This window comes from Electrophorus electricus, chromosome 4 (assembly GCF_013358815.1).
Source record: "Electrophorus electricus isolate fEleEle1 chromosome 4, fEleEle1.pri, whole genome shotgun sequence".
Lineage (NCBI taxonomy): Eukaryota > Metazoa > Chordata > Actinopteri > Gymnotiformes > Gymnotidae > Electrophorus > Electrophorus electricus.
Window position 1 is genome coordinate 713,957 of NC_049538.1, and position 22,197 is coordinate 736,153.

At 40.4% G+C, this 22,197-nt stretch overlaps 1 pseudogene; it reads right to left on the reverse strand.

Annotated features, from left to right (window-relative positions):
• LOC118241141 overlaps window positions 1-22,197 on the reverse strand; it is an 86,006-nt pseudogene that overhangs the window by 56,070 nt on the left and 7,739 nt on the right.

The following is a 22,197-nucleotide window of genomic DNA, read 5'->3' on the forward strand; positions in this document are numbered from 1 at the left end:
TCTAGCAAGTCAAACAGACATAGTCTGAAGGTTCCCCCTCTGCAAAACTTTTTGTGTATTTAAGATTAACTCAAATGTTAACTTTTCCTCTCGAGAGGCTCCTTGTTGAAGAGAATATCATCTTTGCAATAAAGTTTATTCTTGAATTTTAAAATACTTTTTGTGCTGTGGTGTTCACTTGTCCTGAACCTAAAATTGAGAAAAGAAAAATCTATCCTCAAGAAAGATAATTCTCAGACCATTCAGCAGATGTCTATAGAATGTCTGTGGAATGTGAGTACTTGTATAGTTTATTATCTGATTTCCTTAAGCCTTCTTGGAACTGCTCATATTTTTTTTCTTACTATGGGTTCAAGCACATAAGTGCCTGCCAACCGTACTGTCTTTGTTACAGTGTTTTAGGGGTTCACCCACTAAGTGCTGGGACACGGTTGCAATTGTAACAATTAATTTTTTCTTTTATGGTCCCAGAACGTGCTATTATCATTAGGGTCTTTCTTCTTTAAGTAACCAAACATGTAGTGCAGGATTTCTAGTTTCCTGGTTTATGTGGGGTGGTGCTGTAAGATACCAAAAGTTATTTGAAAATTGAAAAATGAATCATTCCCTTCATTGCAAAACACCCTCTGTTTTATTAGTGATGTGGTTGTCTTCCCCAGAAAGGAAGACAACCTCTCTGCTATTCACAGTCAAACTGCTACCTGGAACTTGAGGTTAAGTGGTCCTGTGAATGTATATTGTAACTGATTACATAAACTACCTAGAATTAATGAAATAAGGCAAATACTTTAGAGTAGAGAACATTTTACATTGGAGAAAATACAAATGTATTCATTTAATGTCTTCAGGACTCATTCCCCAACTGCACAAACTGAAACCCCAAAATAATGTCAAACCAGGGATTGAAGACCTCAGTGCAACTAAAGTAGAGACTTTAGAAACAGGGAGAGAGAACAGGGAATCTTGTGGCTTTGTGTATTAAGCAAATGCTGTCAGACAGATCCATAAATGCTATTGAGGGTGAGGATGAACATATTGCCGTTGACCCAGAAGAAAGAAAGAATTCATTTTGCATATAAGCAGGCATATAAGCAGACATTATGCATCTGATAATACTCCTATGTATCGCAACATAGGCAGTCAGAATTTTATAGTTATCAGTTATAGTTATAGTTATTTTATAGTTACAGTTTTACAGCACACCTTTGTAAAAAGTGTTCTGCTTCCTTGGAGTGTTAACCTGAACATGAAGAGTAACATGAAGGGAAGGAAAGACTTGATGACATACCAATAGAAATACTTATTGAAAACATTCACATTTCATTGAAAACATATTTTTATGAGTACCGAATTTACAAATAATAAATATGAACTCCACTCATGTTTTACGACAGTTTTATGGCACGTGGCATGATACTTCTATAAACACAGCCCAGTATGTCTGGTGCTAGTGGTGTAAGTAAAAGTTGGTTTGTTTGAGCGTTTGAATCAGTTTTATGAACATACAAGTGTCTGAAAAAACATGTCTGGACGTCAGCCATATCTGCATTGAATTTAAAATGACACATAGGTTTGAAGTATCAAAGCAATCTTGTAGAATATATGTGACATGAGCACAAGAAATCATTAACAACTACGATGCAACAACTGCAGAGTTCATTCACATGTCCTGTAAAGGACATGCTGCCTTCATTTGCCAACAAGAAATTGTACTGGACTACACTGTGGGAGATCCACAGCCTTTAAGTAAGGTCGCAAAGCCATTGTTCATCGTTTATTGTTCGCATAACTTAACACATTGTTTAAGAGGTAAAATACATTCTCAATCTCAACATTGGATTTCAGTGTAACTTTTAAATGTAACTAATGTCTGTGGTTGTTCAGTGGGAGTACCAATGATTTTAGGCTTGTGAAGAATGGGTAGAAAGATATTCTATTGAAAAAGAATTGAGATAAAAAGAATGTCATCTAGTTCATTTTTGGAACTGTAAACTTAGTTCAATTAAAAAAAAAAATTGAACTATGAACTATTTAATTTTCATTAGTATAAACTGATATTTGAACTAATTCATTTTCAGTGTAAACTGGCATAAACCCTGGACAGATGATATTACTGTCCAGTTTGAAACAAGCAGTTCCCACACTCCTTGAATTAATTGGAGCATTTGATATTATTTATGGGTACAAGTTAAACAACACCTGTACACCTCTACAAACACCACTTATCTCTACTGAAGTGGGATTCACTCACCTTGGAGTTAAAATATCCCCAGATGTCACTAAGACAAATTCTTTACTCTAACTTCCATATGACAGAGGAGACCTGCTGTTACCCAATTTTAAGTTGCATTGCTGGACAGCACAAAAAATACTTCCTCCATGAAACTGTCAGTAAGGACACATACAGCATCATAAGGCATTTATGCATGTCGGTGACATGATGTGTAGATATTCTTTATTCTCAATTCATTTTAGTGCCATCAATCCATTTCAGTGCAATATACTGTATCCATGACTAGAATTCTTCTCCCAGAGTTCTTCATTTTGACTGATGTGTGTGAAACATTCCTGAAAGTAAAAGAATTTGCATTATAAATTATTCTGCTTAAGCATGCCCATGACATAAGAAGAAATATGCCACTTGTACATTCATTTATTTTTACAAAACTAAATAAAAAGATGTATACTTTACATATTTTATAGCACAGAACTCAAATTGCTTGTAAAATTGAAGATCAGTAGGCCTTCTATTGGACACTGAATGTTATGTGTCAACCATAGTGCATTTAAAAGTCATAATATTTACAAGGAATAGCTGCAGAACACAATGGGAATTATCAGTTATCAGATAATTTTTGGTAACTTACAGCACCACCCAAAAGCAGTCCCAAGAAGAGTCCTATGTTTAAAGAAAGTAGATAATAAACTATACTCAAATCCCATAGAATCCCACAGAGGTTTACCAGTGTACTTTTGTTTACCTTGTGATTGTTAAGCTTATCATGAAAATTGGGTGAGGTTTCAAAGATTTCAAAAGGTGTGATCTGTTAAGTCTTGCACAGTTATTTATGAGTTCTGCAGAAGTGAGAAAATAAGGCTGTTATCAGATTCACTGGAAAGTCATGCTTCTCTTCTATGGAAAGGAAAAGTGCATACTTCTGCTATTCAGGCTAACAAGAAAGGTTAATCACTAAGCACTCACCTTGCAACATCATGGGTATTGTCAGGTTCACTGGAAAGATGCTTTGTTTCATTAGAGTATTTTGAATTGTGGAAATAAGGTAAACGTGTTACGATGCAGAAATCATAATAGATGATTTGATCTTTAAACAAAGAGTTTTTGCACAAAGGATTAAAATGACCTGCTTATCAGGAGCTCCTGCATGAGCTGGAAGGCTGAGAACCATGAGAGCTTTTCTGATCAAAATAGAAGAAAAGTACAAAATCATCCTGCATTACCAAACTAGAAGTCATTATCATAACAGAAACTGTACAAGATGAATTGTGTTTGTGCTTCAGATGATCTGCTCATGTGGAACGACTGCCTGAGTGCTGCAGGGCGTGGAGCAGGACACACAGACTCTCTTGGCTTGTGAAACATTTAATGACACAAAACACAAAGACAATGGTGACGCTCACAATTAACATTTAGACATCATATATATATATATATATATATATATATATATATATATATATATATATATATATATATAGTTAGATACTGGAGATTTAGATAGTAGATATAGGACACATATATACTCTGTGCTTTCCTCAGTAAAGTGGAACTCTCTTGATTTACTACTTTGGTGTCAGTGTCTCTTGACTTCCCCGGATCCTGCTAGATAGGACGGAGGGCAGAGGGTAACTTGGAGGAGATTGATCCTGAAGGACTGGTCACTTTGAATCAATTTGTAACAGTCTGGGTCAGAAGTGAGATACTGCGCAGGTAATTGACACCCTAGTATTATATCTCTGTGCTTAAATTTTGTTTAAATTTAGTTTAGGTGCGTTTTTGTCTCACGTTTGGGCTGGTTGGACTAAATGTGCTGGGTTGAGACACTATCCACGTACAGGCTCATTTGAAAGGGAGTTTATAGCACTCAGTGCTATGTTTGTTTATGAGGGATATGGGGACCCTAGCTGGGATTTTCAGTATATGAAGAATTCTTGGCAAGCCTGGAGTAAGGCCAAGCCAGTGTGGGACAAGGTGCATTGGATAAAACCCAAGAAGTGGCCTGGGTCTCAAATAGCTGTTTTTGCTACCACACAGCTGAAAGGATCTCCTCCTCCGCTTTTGAAGCATGCACTGCTAAGACAGGCTCCTGCTCGGGCGGATGTTTCACATCTGAGCTGAGTCAGGAACCTGAGAAGGGGGCTTCTGGAGGAGGAGTGGACAGCAAGACCACACCCACCCTCTATCTTAACCTAGCCTCTCTAAAGCACGGTGAGACTTCAGGGCATGGCTCCAGCCCCCCCGTTAAAATTTCTGCTCCATTCATGATGCTGGGTGAGAAACTGTGTAGAGTTATGCCTCCTAGCATGACTGATATTAAAAATATATGTGACAGTTTACCTGATCCAACTAATGTTCATGTATTTGTGGATGCGTTAAAGGGATGCACCAAATATGCTCAATTAACAGGACCTGAATTCAGGACCATTCTGATGCATTGTTTAAAGCACAGGTTTACTGAGGAGGAGCTGATTAATGGCATGAAGTCACTGTCGTTTAGGAATGACACCCTCCCAAATTCAAATAGTGACCGAGCCTATGTTTATGACTGGGCAAAGCACACTAATGACACTTTTTATCAGGAACTGAGGGAATTCCTACTTAAACTACAAGCCTCTTGGAGAGACATTTATGCAGCAAACAGCTGCAGATGTGGCCCCGATGAGCCGTGCTCAGTGTTTGTCTCCCATTTTACTAGGGCGTGGACTGAGCAGGCAGGCCTTGGATCTGAAGCTGCCATGATTGCACGTAATCTCTCTTCTTCTTTGTTCTACCCTCCATCTGTTCCTTTCAGTGTTTCGTCTTGCTGTGTTTCGTCTTCTCACAGTGTTCTATGTTATGTGTTTTTGTCTGCTTATCTGTAGCCTGTTCTAGTTATTGGGTTTTGTTTCTGTTTATCATGCATTCCGGTTCTGTGTATCTTGACTTCGTGACTCTGACCCATTCTACTGACACTGCTTATGGATTTTCCTCTAACAAATCTCGCTCCACTCCGCATGTGCACCTGCCTCATAATTGTTCCACATTACAGCATCCTCTATGGCAGTGATAGTAGCCTATGGTTTTGGTTATGTTCTTTGTTTGTTTGTTTGCTCTTTTGCTGAAATGCAGGGTGATTTTAACACATCTAGCTAACTATAATGAGACTAATGGTAGAGAGAATGTGTGCAGGAGAGAGAAAATCCATGCACATCATAATATCCTTTAATACACATACAACTACTAGATAGGTACATAATATTTCCATCATTAGAACACAAACAGGAGCCTGAACCAATAACCAATACCTGTCAGCCCCCTTCGATTTTGGGTCAAGTTGTCTACCTCTCATTCCAGCTAGCCAGAACTTTGTTTTACACATAACGTTATTGTTAAAAACCATCGTCATGTTTTTCAAATGGGATTGCAATATTACCGTAAGTGTGCTGAATTGCTTTGAGTAATTTATCATGGAGTTACACCATTACATTGCTTACATTGGCTAACTTTGCTGCTTCCCACACATTATGTATATTGGCCAGGTGTCTGCAATCATCTGTGCTTAATTTAATCTGTAGCCAAAATATTTCTGTACTGTTGACTTTTTTTTGATGGAGGGAAAAGTTCTGGGGTCACACCACCTACTGCTGTGCTCTGGTGTTTCCATCTCTCTCACGCCAATAAGGACATGTGATCAAACTGCCAAACAGCAGTGTGTGTGAGAGAGTGTTAAAGCAGGGCTGCTTTGTGTAAAACTAAGCCAGAGAAGTTTTTTAATATAATGACTTTTGAAGTATCTAAAATAACATCTTTAATGTTGTGATATACTGTATTACTGTATGACCTCCAAACGATTCTGTGCCCCTTTTATATGTTTTATTATCTGTAGAATTATTCACACTCGAGATTTAACCATTGAAACCTAGAGAGCATCTTTATCGTGGATTGATTTGTACTTGTTCACTTTAACACTAGTTATCTGAAATTGTACACAGCACAATGATCATTCAGGGTTCAAATTGCAGTGGTCCAAGACATTCATTCCTATCCAGGTTTATTTTTCATTCAATTGGGTTCCATTTGAGCTTATCTAATACAGAACAATATGTCAAAACAAAATTTAAAACACCTTTTAATTTGGGGGTTTATATTGTGTATTTGGATGCTGGAGGTTCATTTTTAGTCATGCTCTACATTTTCTGATTCACCAGGGTCTTGTCAAATAAAGTGAACAATTTTGAGCATATACATGAATTTACTCAAGAGCCACACAATATTTTCCACTAGGTGTCCTAGTGCCCAAAAACTTACTAAAAGACAAAAATTAGCTTCATTATAGCTTCATTGCTATTAGGCTAAAATGTTATACTGGGGAAAATACTGTAATACTGTAAATGCTGTAATACTGTAAAGAAATAGTAAGCTTTCTCATTTATATTCACAATTTGTAGCAGGATTATGACTTTTTCCAGCATTGAATGAAAACATCCAGTAATTTGCAATACAAACATTGTAGTCCATGCTAGAAGCTACTGAACTATCTCTCAGGTTCCAGCTCATAACTGCACCCAAACAACTCTACATAAACTCCAGCTAAAATAAGCCTCTTCCTTTCCATGATGTCCAAAGGTATTGGTCAAATTATTCACTAAAAACAATATCCATGACTGCATCAGTTTCGCCAAACAGCATCACACGCATGCCATGTAGACTTTCCACCAGTGTCCCACAGGGCTCAGTATTAGGCCATCTTGTCTTCTCTTTGTATACTCATTCTCTTGGTGATGTAATATCTTCTCATGGCTTCTCCTACCACTGCTATGCTCACAACACCCAATTAAGTCTTTCTTTCCCACCCTCCGACATGCAAGTTTCCAGATGTATCTCAGCTTGCTTGACTGACATTGCATCATGGATGAAAGCCCACCACTTGAAGCTCAACCCCAGTAAAACCGAGCTTCTGTACATCCTAGGAACTTCCAGCCCATAACATGACACAACCGTTTCCTGTTATGGTATCACCATCTAAAGCTGCTTGTAGCTTGGGCACAACTTTGGACAACCAGTTGTCATTTTCAACTCATGTTTCCACTTTGACCTGGTCTTGCACATTTTTCTTTGCAACCTACAAAGGATTTGGCCCTTTCTCTCACAGGAATCTGACCAAGTTCTTGTGCAGACTATTTAAATCTCAGTGCAAGACTACTGCAACACACTACTTGCTGATCTTCCTGTAAGAGCCATCATGCCTCTACAACTTGTGCAGAATGCAGCAGCATGCTATCAAAGCCAAAAATGGACCTCCATACATGGTGTCACAATGGTCAAAGCCTGATCCATACCTTGATTACTTCAAATCTCAAGTACAGCTCAGCTTGAAACACCATGCTTCAAGTCTTATGGAAGACAAGCATCAAGACTATTTTCTGTCCTGGCTCCCAGATGGTGGAACGAACGTCCGCTGACTGTCTGGACAGCAGAGTCTCCTGCAGTCTTCAAACGTAGACTGAAGACCCTTTATTTGTGGAATATTTAAATGACCACTGATCCTGCACCTATGTTGAGTAACTGAAACTCTAGTACTTACTGTAGGGTAGTGTTTATTGCACTTATTATGTGTTTTGGACTTCTAGTCATCAGCATTGATCCCTGTTTATTGTACTTATTGTTGTCTGTTATAGAGCTCATGTGTTTTGCACTTCTAGGCATCAGCATGACAAATGACAAAGCACTTTTTTAAGTCGCTCTGGATAATGCAAAAGATATGCATCTGCCAAATGCAAAACATAGGCTTGAGGTTGTCAACAGGATCAAATGGCTAAGAAAATGTTTACTTAACTGTGACTCAATCTGATATTTTATCAACAATTTATTTTTGTAAAATTTAGAAGTTTAGGGTTGCTTTGTTTTTTGTTATATACATGCCTGTGGTACCTGTAAAATTATCAAATATTTCACCAGCAGTTTCTTTGAGCATGGAAATTTATTTTCACAATTTTTGTCCTCACAAATCAGTTTTTTGGAATCATTTGAACTGTGTGCAGCAAGTCCCTATTTTTAACAAATAGTTCAAAAGAAGCATTATTTTTGCTCTTGACTTGTTTGCATTGAAAGAACTTGAGGTGCCAAAGCAAAAGATGCAAATAATTTTTTTTTTCCAGATCAGACATACAGTTGACATAGTATGAACTAAATGAAAAATATTTCTTGTTCTCACCTGTTTCTCATTTCTTTCTGCTACAGCAGGAACTGTATCATGTCCTTTGTGTTCATAAATCATGCACAAATAGCAGATGCAGTTTTGATCAGTACGACAGTAGATCTTGGTCACTTCATCATGCTGACAGCAGATCTTCTCTTGTAGGTATGAGGAGGCTTTGATCAACATATGCTTTTTCAAGCCAGGAACTTCATAGTGAGGTTTGAGATGAGTTTCACAGAAGGAGGCCAGACACATCAGACAGGACTTGATCGCTTTGAGTTTTCTCCCAGTACAGAAATTACACTCCACATCTCCAGGTCCAGCATAACAGTGAGCAGGAGAAGCAGCTTGGAGTTCTATATTCTTCAGTTTCTCCACCACTTCAGCCAGCATGTTGTCTCTGCGTACAACAGGTCTTGAAGTGAAAGTCTCTCTGCAATGAGGGCAGCTGTAGATTCCTGTTTGATCATCCTGATCCCAGCAGGCATTAATACACACCATACCGAAACTGTGCCCACAGGAAATAGTCACTGGATCTTTCAGTAGATCCAGACAGACTGGACAGCTCAACTGGTCCTGACCTTTTGAAATACTGGCTGCTTCCATTTTCCTGCATGGAGAATAATATCATTCAAATAATGTTAAATAATGCCAGTGTTTTTTTTTATTATACAATTTTCCTTCTTTAGTTTTGCACTGGAGCTTTGTGGGTAATGTAGTTTTCTAATAAGGGAAGCTTATTCCCCCAGTTAGCATCGTACAACTACGTGCAGTTGTGTCTAAAAGGAGTGTGTGCAGAGTTTATTGATATGCAGTCAACAGAAACCAGTAACGTGTTTATACCAGCTGTGGGAGGTTTACACTGTTTCTGAATATCACTCTACTGTAATACCCACATATGGATTAATATGTTTACCCTGTGACTGAATATCACTCTATTGTAATACCCATATACAAACGAATAAGTTTACACTGTGACTGAATATTACTCTACTGTGATACCCACATTTGGAGTGAGGGGTGTACACTGTGAATATCACTGTACTGTGTACTGTAATACCTACATATGGAATGAGCGGTTTACCCGGTTACTGAATATCACTGTACTATAATACTCACATATGGAGTGGGGGGTTTACACTGAGCTTGAATATCACTCTACTGTAATACCCACATATGGAGTGAGTATGACCAAATATCACTGTAATATCATTACTGTATTATTACTAAATTACTGTAATTTGTACAAACTGAGGGATTGTGCTGTATCTGAAACAGTTTCTGAGGCATAAATAATAAATATTATTTACAGTCAAGTATAAATATCATCTGTCTATATTTCCTAGTAATTCAGTCTAGTGTTGGTTGTTCGAAGTGTGATATGTAAATAAATTAACTTTTAACATACAAACTAGCACAGTGGCAGTCTGTTTTCTAAGATCTAACACAAGATTCTCATACAGACATAACTAAGTCTGTTTTATAAGATCTAAGACAGCATTCTCACACAGACATAAAATCTGGTTTATAAAATCTAACAGCATTCACACACAGACATAACTAAGTCAATTTTACAAGATGTAAGAGCGTTCACATTCAGACATAATGAAGACTTTTATGGTGCAGGTAAAGGACATATTGGGACATACAGTCAAGCACAAACAGACAGAGTGACACACTATGGATTAATCAGTAGGTGATGCAATATGGGGAAGAGCATTTCCCCATATTGCATTTGATTCTATTTCTTCCTGTTGTTCAGTAATTCTGTTCATGAATCGTTAGTTCCACTAACCTCTCCTCAGCAGACAAGTTTAGGTGTTTTCCTTCCACAGTGATATCATGGGCAGCACTGCCCTCTGCTGCTCTCTTGATACCCTTTTCAGTCATGATTCAGTCTGGATGGATAATGTTCAGAATGAAGCCCCCAGACAGAACCAGCTGGACTTCACGATCCTACAAAAAGTTCAGAAAATGTCAAATACATTTCTGTTATAATTCTTGATCAACAATTTACCTGCAGCAGGTAAATGTATTAACAGGTAAAGTCAGAAACAATATTTAAAGGCTTTATGTTTTAAACTCACTACTAACTGCTATTTCTACTAGTGAACATAAGTTATTATGGAGGCACCGTGGTTCAGCTTTATAAGGTGCAGGCTATAAAATCTATTAATAAAAAATAAAACAGAAATACTCTGCAGAGTTCTATGCAAAGTTTTAATATTGTATCCTTCCTCTTCCTGTTCTTCTGTTTAAATGTTAGTAACATTTCCTGGCTAGCAGAATTTACTGTTCAGTATAACAGATTTAAATGACACTATTTGATAATCTTCAGCTCATTTCAATTCAGTTTTATTTCTATAATGGCATTTACAAAAGACAATAACACAAAGAAGATTTACAGACACCAGGTGCATGTCTAATGATGCTATGTTAACTAATGTAACGTTTTTACCAAAGCAGTAATGTGCAAAGTAAGCAAAAAAATATGCTTTGTGCTTTGTTCACGCTTGTTGCGCATGGCAAAGCAACAGTACAAAATGAACTATCATTGCTATATCATGCAATCTAGACCCATAATAAAAATAGAAAATATCATAAAGCACAGAACAGACACTGTGTGCACACTGAAACAGGATATCATCCTCATGTTATGTTTGAGACCTGTTCATTACCAAGTAATGCCTGTTTGTCATTATAAGTTATTATGAAATTATACATTTCATAATAATTACATCCATGGAAACCAAACAAATGATTGTGGTAGGAACCCCAAGAACGATTAAGTTATAGTGGAGTAGTCCAGCACATTATCAGAGTGGAGCAGATAGAGTAAACTGTACACCAGAGCATTTAAGCTTTCTGAGGTATAAAAAAAATCATGGTTTATGAAGAAATGAAGGCACTGCATCAATTTTGCTAGGAACACATTACCAGTGTTAGATAAGGTACAGTTTATAGTTATGACAAACAGGCAGAACTACTCTAGGAAGTTAAAGTAACTAATAAAAAATACAACCACTGATCATAATTTAGCTTTGTGAAATGCAAAATCACCTGAATCAAGGCTGAGAGCAAGCACACGTGTTCTTAGCGTTTAGAGAAGAGTTTTTTTTCACTTTCGTTTCATATGCCAGTGTTTTTCAGTGACCAACATAGTGCCAATCTGCATTTAAGCCTTGACAAATGATTTTCTTTAAACTCAAAAATCATACTATAATTCTTCATTTTAATATGTCTTTTACTGTATTATTTCTGTATTATGCTGTATAAGCTTTATCTAGATGTATGGCCTGTTCTGTGTACAACAGTGTAACTGATTATTCTAGACAAGGTGGATAGTTCATTTCACTGTGGGGGTGGGGGTGAAACTCAATATGGCGCCGGTGAGGTTGGCTGCCGTCACGACCGCTCCGTCCACACCTGGCACTTTTTTCGCTCTTCCCGCTACCCCTGATTTCTCTGCAGCCCTTCTCTCTACACCACGATGCGTATCTCGTACAGCAGAGACGCCCTTATTGCTTTTAATATACATAGCACTCACCTCAAGCTGTCTCCAACTCCGGACCCAAGATGGCCAACGGAGATCCTGAGGGAAAACAAAGGATGCAACGCGAGGAAAAGACCTCGAGGGAAGCGAGCTGGCGTCAGGAACAGGCTGAGGGCTCGGGTACACTGAGCTCCCTTACCCAGCATCCTGCTAGCCAATGTCCAGTCTCTGGCCAACAAGCTCGATGACCTCTGGGCCAGGATAAAGTTCCAGAGCGACATTTGGGACTGCAATCTCCTCTGCTTCACCGAGTTGTGGCTGAACCCAGCGGTACCAAACCACGCCATCCGGCCGGCCGAGTTCTTCTCTGTTCATCGTATGGACAGGACAGCAGATTCGGGGAAGTCGAGAGGCGGTGGAGTGTGTGTGATGGTAAACAACAGCTGGTGCAACACTGCCAATGTTGTTACTCTCGCCCGCTCCTGCTCACCCAACCTGGAGCTGCTCGCCCTCAAGCTTCGTCCTTTCTACATTCCCCGGGAGTTCACTTCGGTCATCATCAACACCGTGTACATCCCACCTCAGGCCAACATGGACACTGCACTGTGTGAACTTCATGAGGCTCTCACACAGTTTCAGGCACAGCACCGGGACGCTGCACTTATCGTGGTTGGGGATTTCAACAGTGCTAACCTCAAGCGTGCAGTGCCCAACCTTCCCCACCAGGGGAAATAGGACACTAGACCACTGCTAGACCCCATACAAGGACAGCTACAAGGCACTAGCTCATCCACCGTTTGGTAAGTCGGACCACGCCGCCATCTTCCTCCTACCAAAATATAAACAACGGCTGAAATGGGAAGCTCTGGTTCAGAGGGAGGTTGCGCGCTGGACAGACCAATCAGTGGCCGCTCTACAGGATGCTCTGGATGACGCTGGGACATGTTCCGGCGCAGCACTGATGATGTCAGCGAGTTTATGGAGACAGTAGTAGATTTTATTGGGAAACTGGTGGACGACACGATTCCAAGAATCACCATCAAGAAGTTCCCCAACCAGAAGCCCTGGGTGGACAAAACTATCCGCGAGGCTCTGAACTCTCGCACTGCTGCCTATAACGCGGGGATCATCAGCAGGAACATGGACGAGTACAAGTGTGCGGCATACGGAGTGCGCAGGGCGGTGAGGGAGGCGAACTGGCGCTACGGGAGGAAACTAGAGTCACAGTTTCAGCAGAGTGGCTCTAGATCCCTGTGGCAGGGACTACGGACGATCATGGACTACAGGAGCCCACCCTCCGGACTGATGAGCGCGGATGAGTCTCTGGTGAACGAGCTGAATACATTCTTCGCTCGCTTCGAGGCTACATCTAGCAGCGCTAATGCTAGTCGCGCTAATGCTAACAGAGCTAATGCTAGAAGCGCCAATGCTAACAGTGCTAGTGCGAATGGTAATGGTACTATTGGCGCAGCCAACGGTGCATGCGCAGAGCCCACCATAGAACAGCGCCCTCTCATCATCACGGAGAGTGACGTGAGGAGAGTGTTTAAAAGGGTGAATACCAGGAAGGCGGTGGGACCAGACGGTATCTGCGGGAGAGTCCTCAAAGCCTGCGTAGATCAGCTAGCCCCAGTATTCACCGACATCTTTAATCTCTCCCTGATGCTCGGTATCGTCCCATCCAGCTTCAAGCGATCCACCATCGTCCCCGTCCCGAAGAAACCTCGACCCTCCGGCCTCAATAACTACCGCCCTGTTGCCCTCACATCAGCCATGATGAAGCTAGTCAGAGACTTAATCACATCTTCACTGCCAGCCTCCATGGACCCAGTGCAGTTTGCATACCGCCACAACTGCTCCACTGATGATGCAATTGCACATCTGCTCCACACCACACTGACCCACCTGGACAAAGGGAGGGGTAATTATGTTAAAATGCTGTTTGTCGACTACAGTTCAGCATTTAACACTAACATCCCCTCCCTACTAAGTTGGAGGATCTAGGACTGCATACATCCCTGTGCCATTGGATCTCCAACTTCCTAACAGAAAGACCACAATCAGTATGGGTGGGCAACTGTGCCTCATCCATCCTCACCCTCAATACTGGAGCTCCTCAGGGTTGTGTCCTAAGCCCCCTGCTCTACTCACTGTACACCTACGACTGCACAGCCACTTCCAGCTCCACCATCATCGTCAAGTTTGCTGATGATATCGTTGTCATGGGCCTGATCTCGGACAATGATGAAAGGGCCTACCTGGAGGAGATTAAACACCTGGAAAACTGGTGCCAGGAAAATAATCTCCTCCTAAACGTCAGTAAGACAAAGGAGCTGATTGTGGATTGCAGCAAGAAGCAGGAACAGCACTACCAACCTGTGAGGATCAGTGGGACCACGGTGGAGCGAGTAGATAGTTTCAGGTACCTTGGTGTTCACATCTCGCAGGACCTGTCCTGGTCCCGCCATACCAACTCCCTGGCAAAGAAGGCTCGTCAGCGTCTTTACCACCTCAGACGCCTAAGAGACTTCAGACTGCTCTCCAAGGTACTGCGAAACTTCTACACCTGCACAGCATCCTCACGGGGAACATCACAGTCTGGTTTGGGAATAGCACCAAGCAGGACAGACAAGCACTCCAAATGGTAGTGCGTTCAGCAGAGCGCATCACTCACACGGAACTTCCTGACCTGCAGACCATCTACCACAAGCGGTGCCAGACCAGGGTCAGGAGGATTGTGAAGGACCCCACCCATCCGAACAATAGGCTCTTCCCTCTGTTGAGGTCAGGGAAGCGCTTTTGCTCCCTGAAGACCAATAGAGAGAGACTGAAGAGGAGCTTCTTCTCACAGGCCATTCGGGCCCTGAATCAGGGAAACTGATAAACTGTGGGGACCACCAACACCATGTAACATAACTGTATATATATGTTCAATTACCACCATGTAACATAAAAACTGAAAATGTCATTTTACAAGATGGATCTGTACATTCTGTACATTGTGTACATACATATATACAGAACCATATACATTGTACATTGTGTATATAAACATAATATACATATATTGTACATACATTGTTAATATATTTTTGTACACATATAGAATATATATTTCTCTATGCACCCCTGTTTTCTTTTTCCTCAGTTTGGACAGAGGACTCTCAACCATTTCACTGCGGGTTATACTGTATATGACTATGTATGTAACAAATAAACCAAACTTGAAACTTGAAAAGCTTGCCTACATGACATTATGAATGTCAGACTCCAGTAGCCTAAATCACCCTGGAGGGGTAAGACTCCTGTAGCCTAAATCACCCTGGAGGGGTGAGACTCCTGTAGCCTAAATCACCCTGGAGGGGTGAGACTCCTGTAGCCTAAATCACCCTGGAGGTGTGAGACTCCAGTAGCCTAAATCACCCTGGAGGTGTGAGACTCCAGTAGCCTAAATCACCCAGAAGGTGTGTGGGGGTGTTCACTCTAACAGAAACCACAGTCTCAATTAAGGTGCAGAAACACTGTCATTACAGCATCACTACTGAATTATGGATCAGCTCTCCAACATGCTCATGCTTCCTTTATTTATTAACTGCGCATAAACACACCGTAAGAGCTAAAAACAGAAAACACACTTGTTAAAAACAGTGTTCATCTCAAAGTTAGACATCTGTAATACAATGCAGTTTCATTATTTTAGCCAAATATATACAGTTGAGCTACATAAAAATCAAAATAACACATACTCAACACCACCCTTCACAACACACATATGTACACAAAACACATTTATTGTTAGACACTGGAGCCTTTCTGCCTTCAGGCACCCAACGCAAGGTCTCTGCCTATCAGCCATGACATGGCGGCTTGACCGTGAGCTGGTCGCCCGAGGTCATCCGCTCCCTCTTCTTGTTTCCTTTACCCCTCCCTTTCTCTTTCTCTCTGTCCCTCTCTCTCTCTCTTAGCACAGGAGTGGCTCATGGCAGGCACGGGAACAGTTCGTGGCTCGTTCATGCAGAGAACATCTAATCTTTACTAACCATGTCTCTTTGCTTTCTACGTAAACCCTTAAAAAATACCTTGCTTTTCCCCATCATCCTGTAGATTTAGATAGTAGATATAGGACACATATATACTCTGTGCTTTTCTCAATAAAGTGGAACTCTCTTGATTCGCTACCTTGGTGTCAGTGTCTCTTGACTTCCCCGGATTGATCCGGCTACAGTGGACAGAGGGCAGAGGGTAACTTGGAGGAGATCGAACCTGAAGGACTGGTCACTTTGAAGCAGTTTGTAACATTTATCATGGTTTAAATCATTATACAACAGACATATAGATTACTTTCTTAGTGTAACTGGACATGTAATACAGCAATAGCTGACAACAGAGAAAGAGAGAAGCTGTCTGTCCATTTAGGTCCCAGAGACTTTAGAGTGCAGCAAGAATGCACCACTATAAATGACCACAAGAGGACCACAGCACTTTTTCAATGAAATCTGAATTCTACAGGGCATAATGAGAACAGGTTTTGGAGTAGCCAAATCCAGTTTATCCCAGATACAGCAAATGAGAAACTACAGGGTCTGTGTCTGGTTCCTGGGTTGTAGGGGGTAAAGAGTCTTTGGAGAGGTGATGTGTAGGTGAAGCAGAATCAGATGGAGTTTATTTCAGGAAAAAGAATTATACTGTTCTCCATCTACATGTGATAGTGAGAAAGAAATCCATAATGTAAATTTCAAGATGAGATCTTTATATACCTAAAGAAAATTAATCTACATTTACATTTGTTTCAGAAAATAGCTATTTATTTATTTAAAACCAGCAACATAAAAGTTAAAAAGTAATTTTTTAGGAGTATTTATGCGTAATTAGTAAAGTCTTTACAGAAGATCATTTGTGATATCTTCTGCATTTTAAACTCAACTGCGTCCTAATGTAATGGTATAATTTTAACACAGCTTTTATTAAAGAAAACCTGTTTTCACTGTTTGTGTATGTTGTACAGCAGACTAACTGATGATTCTAGTTTTTTTTAGGAGTAGTTATGCTGTAATTAGTAAAGTCTTTACACCAGAGGAGCTAATCTGTACTATTGAACAATATCAACTCTCTGAGGATATGATACACATCAGAGAATGATCACAACTGAAGAACAATGTGGCATTTTGCATTAATTTTTAATCTCTGTTATTAACCGCAATATACCACAAACACATTATATGGGATCACATAACATCATAGTTGAATTTAGACCAATCCTGAACCCAGCATAGAGGGGCTGAGTGAATGTGGTGTGAACTTTGTATAGGAGGGTCATTGTGTTAGAGACTCTGTAGAAGGACATAGTTCCTGCACTATGATCCACATACACTCCTATTCTGGAGGGTGGTGGTCCTGGGATCTTAGTCTTAATGTTATTGTAAAGCCCAGGTATATCCCCTCTCTCAGGAAGAGGAAAGAGCCATGGATACATGCATCAAAGAAGCACTGGACCAGAGGTTCATCCAACCATCCATTTCCCCACTTGCGTCTGGCTTCTTCTTCGTAAAGAAAAAGAACGGAGGTCTCTGCCCATACGTAGACTATAGAAACCTCAACCAGATTTCCAAGAAATATGCCTATCCATTACCTCTTATCTCAGTCACCCTGGATCAACTCAGAACAGGCAAATATTTCAGCAGGTTAGACCTCTTTAGTGCCTACAACTTGGTACGTATAAAAAAAGTGGATGAATGGAAAACTGCCTTCTTTACCACCAGGGGTCATTACGAGTATCGAGTCATGCCTTATGGCCTCAGTGTAGCATCCTCTGTTTTTCAAGCTTTTATGAACAATGTTTTCCAGGATTATATAGGAAATATGTTATATCTTACATTGATGACATTCTCATTTATTCACCTGATCGCAATAGCCACATACACCACTTCCGTTCTGTTTTACAGAAACTCCTAAACAATGGTTTATATGTTAAAGGAGAGAAGTGTGAGTTTCATCTCTCTACGATGACATTTTTAGGCTACGTCATCAGTCATGGTGGGATCGCAATGGGCGACCAGAAAATAAAGGCCATCTGCAACTGGCCTGTTCCCACTACTATTAAGAAACTTCAGAGCTTCCTCGGCTTCACAAATTTTATAACAAATTTCTTCTCTCAGGAATGTGGAGTGAGACAAGCCTACTATCTAAGCCCAACACTTAACACATCATCTATATTAATGAATTGGCAAAAATACTAGAAGCGTCTACAGCTCCTGGTCTCACTCTTCATGACTCAGATTAGTTTATGCAGACAACCTGGTTCTGCTGTCCCCCACTGCATAGACCCTGGACCTGCTGGAGCAGTACTGACAGACCTGGACCTGCTGGAGCAGTACTGACAGACCTGCACCCTGGACCTACTGGAACAGTCCTGACAGACCTGGGCCCTGGCAGTCAACCTAAAATGACTATGTTATGACATTCCAGAAAGGATCTCCATTTCAGGGAACAAAATACACATTTACATTAACAACAATGCTGAATATTTAAATAATTAATTATTTAGGACTCAAAATGAGTTTATCAGGACATTTAACTTGGCAGCAAAAACCACACAGGGCATTTTATACCATAATACAACATGTTCTCTAGAAACCCCAATTAGAATTTGGCTAAAAATGTTGAATCTGTAATTGACCCAATTGCCCTGTATGGTTGTGAGGTCTGGGGCCTGTATATAAATCAGGAACTCAGCAAACATCCACTTGAGACCTTGCAGGCAAAGTTTTTTTTAAATGATTTTAAAGGTGCACAGGAACACTACAAACAATGCATGCAATGTAGAATTAGGCCATTTTCCATTAATCATAATTCACAAAAGGGGAATAAAATTCTGGGCATATTTATAAAACAGCAAGCCCCATTCATATCTTTCTAAAGCCCTGCAGTAACAGGAGTTGAGCAAAGAGAACAGTCCTCTGAGATCTGAATCACAGCTCAGCATTAACACACACCAACACACACAGACCACACACAATCAGGAACAGAACATAACAGCAAACCCACTCAAAATTTCCCATATTACAAAACTACTCAAACAAAATTATCACCTACTGGGAAACTCAATCAAACACAGAGTAAAATGGAATGTTATCTGGTAGATGACCTACTAGATGCCTGATCTAAAACTGAAGTCCACCTTGACCAAGTACAGATTCGTTGACCACCGCCTGGCCATAGATACCGGGTCCAAACTGCCTGGACCAGTAATGATCCAAGCATGTTAAAACCCGTCCATGTAGTTTAGGAAATCTTATAGTTTTCTTTACTCTGCCACTAAGTAAGTAGAGATTTCCATCATTGTGTTTCACAGAATGACGGCTCCTCTTACCTTGTGGAGGGATCATATTGAATTCCACCTCAGAATTCCTCAAATTGCTCTTTCAGATCAGGTAGAGATTTCTTCACTCGATCAAATGAGGGATGTAGATCCAGATCCAGAAGAAACACAGAAGGACTGGAAACTCTACAAAGAGAAGGATAAAAGGTGTACAAGAGTAATGAATGATCTCAAACCAAATTACAGCAAAGACACATTTGTTATTACACATTTATATTTTTGTGGTCTTTATGAGCTTTTGTGAAGAGTTATAGAAACTTGAGGAGCAGGTTCCTTTGTAGCTGAGACAGAGTTTGTTACCTGGAGGAAATGTGATGTGATCCTCTGTGTGGCAGAGCTGCTCCATCTCAGTGTCTCTCCTCTTAAGATCAGCAATCTCCTACTCCAGTTGATCCAGAAGTCCTTCAACTCGACTCAGTTCAGTCTTCTCCTGATCTCTGACTAGCTCTCTCACCTCACAGCGCTTTTTCTGAATGGAGTGGATCAGCACACTAAAGTTCTCCTCACTGTCCTCCACTGCTGCCTGTACAGAGTACTGTTCAGAGACACACAGACAAGATCAAGGTCCATTTAAAGCTGAACTATCATTCACTCTTTCAATGTGACCCTGGATGACTTATAGTGCACATTGTAATTGTTTAGGATCCCAAAGTGTGTCAACACTGGTCTTCTCACTGGCTTACTGGAAGAGAGGCATGACTGAGCTCTGAAATAGCTGCTCCAGCAGCTCTCTGCTCAGTATTCACCTTAAGAGTGTCCACAGCCTGCTTTAGCTCCTGGACCTTCTTCTTCTCTTTCTCCTGGATTCTCTGTTGCCATTTCCTTTGCTCCTCCTTTGAACCACTCTGTAGACAAATGGATTATATTCATATACTTGTGATTTTTAACCAAGATATGGAGCACTATTGGTATCTAAAAAGTACAAATTCACTGTTGTCCTTCTGTCCTTTAATACTGTCATATGTGCACTTTCCTCATCTGTAAAATGTTGGATGGGTGTTGACTGCTGAAGGAATTCATATGCCACCACATGCGTGTTTAAATCGTATTCGTTTCTGATTCTGTTTGACAGCTTTACACCACCTGTTTATGTAAAGTACTTCTTTTATTCTTATTTTCTGAATGTCACTGTGCCATGGTGTCCCTGTGAAAGCTCCCAGGTCAGGAGGTGAGAACATTCTCTGAGGCCTAATCTATCTCCTTCCTTCTCTCCTTTTCCTGTCTTTCTCTCTCTTCTGAACTCCAATTTTCACCCCTATTGTGGTTGGACTGACTTCCTGAGGTTAGACTAGCACACTTTTTCTGTCTTAGTAAAATCTGATCCAGAGTTTGCTATACAAATAAACATGGAGAATCTGGGGAACTGTACATGACTCTCCTGACTCATCTTTGCCAAATTTCACATTACGACACTTAAAGATTGTAAATCGTGTCTTGTAAATTGTAGCATGGGCTCAAACCCAAGTGAGATAAGTGATGACACCAACAGCCTACTGGGTGAGCAACCACACTCTAACAATGGTGGGCCCATATGCAAAACAGTTAGATCGTGGAACCGGTAAAACAAGAAAAGTAAATAACCAAAAGGTAGAGAGTGAACCCCAGTCACTTTGAGACTGACACTTTGACAAACTTGTGCTTTTTCAAATCAGGAACTTCATAGTGAGGTTTCAGATGAGTTTCACAGAAGGAGGCCTGACACACCAGACAGGACTTGATGGCTTTGAGTTTTCTCCCAGTGCAGAAATCACACCCCACATCTTCAGGTGCAGTGTAACATTGTGCACACCCACATTATATTATCACACAAAGCACTGGTGGCTTCTGTCAATGGACATAATGGTCAGGAACCTCAGAATATATTTACAATGTTAAAAGGTTTGATCTATTTATGTATTAAACTCACTAACTGACATTACTACTACACAGACATTAATATAGAGGATCTGTATTATAACTTTATAAGGAACAGGATAAAAAAAACTATGCACAAAATTACAACAGAAGCATAATTTAAAGTTCTCTGTAAAGTTCTAATGCTGTATTTCATCCTTTTTCCTGTTCTACTGGATCTCATTAATTTAATGTATAGTGTATAGTGATTACTGATTTTGTGTGCATTTGGAGAGGTTTTGGGGCACTTTAGAGATGTATAGGACACCTAGTGGAAACTATAGTTCCTATGTAATATCATGTATATGTTCAGAAGTGTTCACATTATTAGCCAATACCCTGGTGAATTAGAAAATGTAGAGCATGACTGAAAATGAATTTGCAGCATCCAAATGCACATTATAAATCCCCAAAATTACAACCCACAAGCTAACGTATTAAATCAGGGCGACTTCCTTAGGGAAGGTCAGCACATTCCTCCATTTCAAAATGTCAGCAAGGTGACCATGTTCGTGAAAATAAAAGCATACACGAGTCAGAGATTTCCTAGTACTTTCTAGATGCTTAAAAGTGTCAAAATAGGAATAAACTTCTGAATCCCTAAACTGAGGTACAAGCAAAATCTGCCTACTAATGTCGAAATCAGGAGAATCACCCAACCAACTGGACAAAGACAAACATGGTACAGGCACAGGTCTGTCAGTGCTGGGTGACCCTACCATGGCCTCCACATCTACTTCCTTCAGTTGTGAAATCAACACCACCCACCCTCCCCAACACAGCACAAGCATGTTCAGGAAACAGACCTTGGTCCACCAATTGTCTATACAGATCAGCCTTGATTTCAATTTCTGTAGTTAAATGGCTTACTTGAATACTGAAAAAATCAGCAACAATTCCACCTTCCAGCACATGTCAAACTGCTTCAATGAAGGCACAGTGGTAAACACATCTAAATCAAATATGGTGAAAACCGTAAGCACATCCCCACACTAAAATGAAAACAGCCCAGCAAA